General features: G+C 42.9%; 1 long non-coding RNA gene across 1 annotated transcript; it reads right to left on the reverse strand.

Moving 5' to 3' along the window:
• Positions 1–687: 687 nt before the first annotated feature.
• LOC310740413 lies at positions 688–2,015 on the reverse strand. Its single transcript, XR_014537650.1, has 3 exons — positions 1,777–2,015; positions 1,526–1,624; positions 688–706 (listed from the first exon to the last, which is right to left on the reverse strand). It is a non-coding gene; the product is annotated as an uncharacterized lncRNA (long non-coding RNA).
• Positions 2,016–3,548: the final 1,533 nt, after the last annotated feature.

Genomic DNA, 3,548 nt, shown 5'->3' on the forward strand with positions numbered 1-3,548 from the left:
AGAAGTGCTATGAAAAACGTATAAATAGTGTCACATTAGGGCCATTATACGCACAGATCGTTATAGCAATAGCTCAATTGATCTCACTTCTGTATCACTCGCACTTATCACAGCTTTGGTAGAGTGTCAGCAAACAAACATTAATATATATCAGGTCAGAATGAATGATCAACCCCCCCCCCCCCCCCTCTCTTTTCCCTTTCTTCTGTGCTAAGCCTATTCAATCGCTTTAATTATGAATACATTCTAGTTTATTCTTCCAACCCTATAGTAAAGTTTGATGATTGTCACAGGCCGGGGTGGCCTTCCCTCCCCTTCACAACGCACCTCCTCGAGGAGTTACCCAGAGACACCAACAGACCAGACAAGGTAATTAATAAATATCAAAAACTTGTATTTTATTTAGTTAAAATAAGTCCAATCTCAAACTAAAATCCACCGACTGATCCTCCTCTCTCTTCTACCTAGTGGCGTGGGAAGTACGCACAACGATCCCTCTTCAGACGGACAGAAGCAAAAGATGGAGGAGACACTGGTAGGGGTTCAGACAACAGTTCCTCTTCGGCCGGAAGTAAGTAATGGAACAAGCACCGATAAGGATTCGCACAGCAACTCCTCTTCGGCCAAAGATGAGTAATGGAGCAGACACAGGTCAGGATCCGCACAGCGGCTCCTCTTCAACTGGAGATAGGGGTTGCGGCAGGCACTGGTAGGAAATTGACAACAAGGGAAAGGGTTACTCCTCTCACAGGACAGCATCAATCATTTAAGTGTCACCTCTTTTTGGGATAGGGGGGAAGGATCGGGCAGGGGGTCATCTGACGCAATACAATAGTCCGTCGTAGATGGCAACCAGGGAGCTCTCTCGTTCCCTCCACGGGACGCACAAGCTAGCTGGGGGCCACTCCCCTTTCACAAGCCGACGGCCGTTAAAATACAGCGACAGACAGTAACTTCCTCACAGAACAGTGATGGCCGCCTCCACTAACAGAGAACAATTTCTCCTTGTTCACAGGACAACAGTGGTGAGTACAGGAGTTGACAATCAACAACTAGATCTTCTTACCACAGAGCAGTGATGGCAGCATGCAATAGCAGAGGGCAGTTTCTCTATGTTCACAGAACCACAGTGGTGAGTACAGGTTTCAACGGTCAACAACTGGGTCTTCTTTCCACAGGGCAGTAGTAGCAACATTCAATGGCAAAGGACAGTTTCTCTAGGTTCACAGAACAGTGGTGAGTACAGGATTCGACAGTCAACAACTGGGTCTTCTTACCACAGAACAGCGATGCATAGATCTCTCATAAATCCTTCAACTCAGACAGAATGGAGCTGCATTCCTGTACAGCATATGCTCAGCATACAGCAGTTAATTAATTTCAGTTTGACCTTCAGAGCCCACAAGTAGCCAACTGTAGAACGGGCAGACACAAAATTACAGTTTCCACACCAGTGCACAATTCAGTCACTTCAAATGATCACACGTGTTCACTTCACATTAGGCACTGCAACTCATCAACTCACAGTGAATAGGGTCTCCTCTCGTGGTCCCGGCCGACTCTCTCCGCTCAACTGACAAACTGTACATCCAAGCTGTGTAGGTGGTTGACTATGGGAACACAACTGACATTGAAAGGCTTCACAACAGAACTCACTGAACGCCGGGGCGGCTTCACCACATCATAGCAGGTAGCGGGCACTACAGGCATTTACTTCCTAATAGGACTGGCAGACAACACTTATCTGTTCAATGAGATAACGCAGTTCAATCATACCACTGCTCTCCAGCTCTTCCTTCTCTGCATACAGTCTTTCCCGTCCGTTAACGATCTGCCCTCTCGTGTACTGCTCGACGGGATCAACAGATCAACAACCAAATATTTCCTCCAGTCTGCATCGACCCCAAAGATTTCGCTCCAAAGTTTCTTCTCCTGCTGCACATCAACCGGATCCTTTTATAATCGCCCTCACAAATCCATATCCCTCGTGGCCCAATCTCTGCTCATTGCACAGCTGCCACTCATTCCCTCATTAGCAAACTCCGTCAGCCTGTTTACACGGAAAACCCGGAACCGTTCTGGTGTTACATTAAACTCGCTCCCCCCGGAAACAAGAATGGGGAAGAACAGTTCCGCTTATTCGTCACCCCGTGACAATTACACTGGTACAGTGGGGCACAAAATTCAAAGAAACAATGAAGACGCCTGCAGGGAGGAGTTTTATAATCTAGTTTAGTCATGTATGAACAATAATTTAGTCCTAAAAAAAAAAAAAAGGGATTAGTTGTAAATTTTAGCAGATTTAGGAAGACCTATTTGCATATAAACAGAAGACAAAGAGCATTGATACCAGGTTTCTTATAGTGTAGACTAAAAAAAGATCTCACGTGGTTAACACCTCTCTATTTCTAAAAAAAAACCACAGCAAAGGTTAAACTTCTAGCGGAAACTTAAATAGGCCAGACAACCTCTGCTGCTTTTAGTGAACTTCAGCCACTGCATTATGGAGAGCACACTCACCAATCACATTACAATGTATTACTGAATGCTAACTGCACTGGGGAAAATCCACATAGTCTGTTGTGTACATGTATATATGCAAGGACTAATTTAGTTTAATCCAAGTTTTTGTTTATCAAAGTATTTTAAATACTAGGTACGCTACAGTTCTATGCTTTTACAAAAAATGCATTAGATGAAATCTAACCCAGCTATTAGGGTTGCACAAGCCATGTACTCTCAGTGCTGGTCTAAAGCCCGGATAAATGGGGAGGGTTACGTAAGGAAATGCATCCAGGGCAAAACGTGCCAAATCAAATATGCGGATTAGGAATCAGACTTTCATACTGAAAACAAGAAATTAATAATAACAAAGCAAAACAAGGAATTAATAAAAATGTTTAAAATTGTATTTAAAATTAATGAAGACACTTAAGAACAGTATAGAAATTAATTATACAAAAAAAACTACAGTGTGGTCAGTTCGGACATAGCACAGTGCTCATTTAGTAAATGCACAGATAAACAATATGCTCATTGTGGCCGTTAACGTAAGTTAACATTATACCAAGTCGTCCCAAATAAAACACTGCATGGGAAACGGCTTTGGCGTGTTAGTGTCAGTGCACTATGCTACAAGCGATTGTAAACAAGCTAACGTTCACTAGATAAGTCATATTTTAATCGCTAATATAGCAGATTCATGGAAAATTACATCGCTAATCAGCATTTTTGCCGCAACTAATTTATGAATGAGTCTGCATCAATTAGATTAAAGAGAATCGCTTTAATTAAAGTGAATAAAATACCCTAGTTTATGCACATTAATTGAGCCGCAGACACACACCTGACTCGTGTGTGTAGAGTAGTTGAGATGAACTGGGAAAGCAGGCAGTGGGTCAAACCACTGTGAGGAAGGGGAGGGGGAATTTAACTGTTTCTAAATGCAGTTTTTTTTCTACTTAAACATTTATTTAGGTATACATATATTTTTGGGGGGAGTGGTGGCTCCAGCGTTTAAGGTGCTGGGTTACCGATCGGAAGTTCGA

Source organism: Silurus aristotelis (genome assembly GCF_946808225.1).
Source record: "Silurus aristotelis genome assembly, chromosome: 17".
Classification (NCBI taxonomy): Eukaryota; Metazoa; Chordata; class Actinopteri; order Siluriformes; family Siluridae; genus Silurus; species Silurus aristotelis.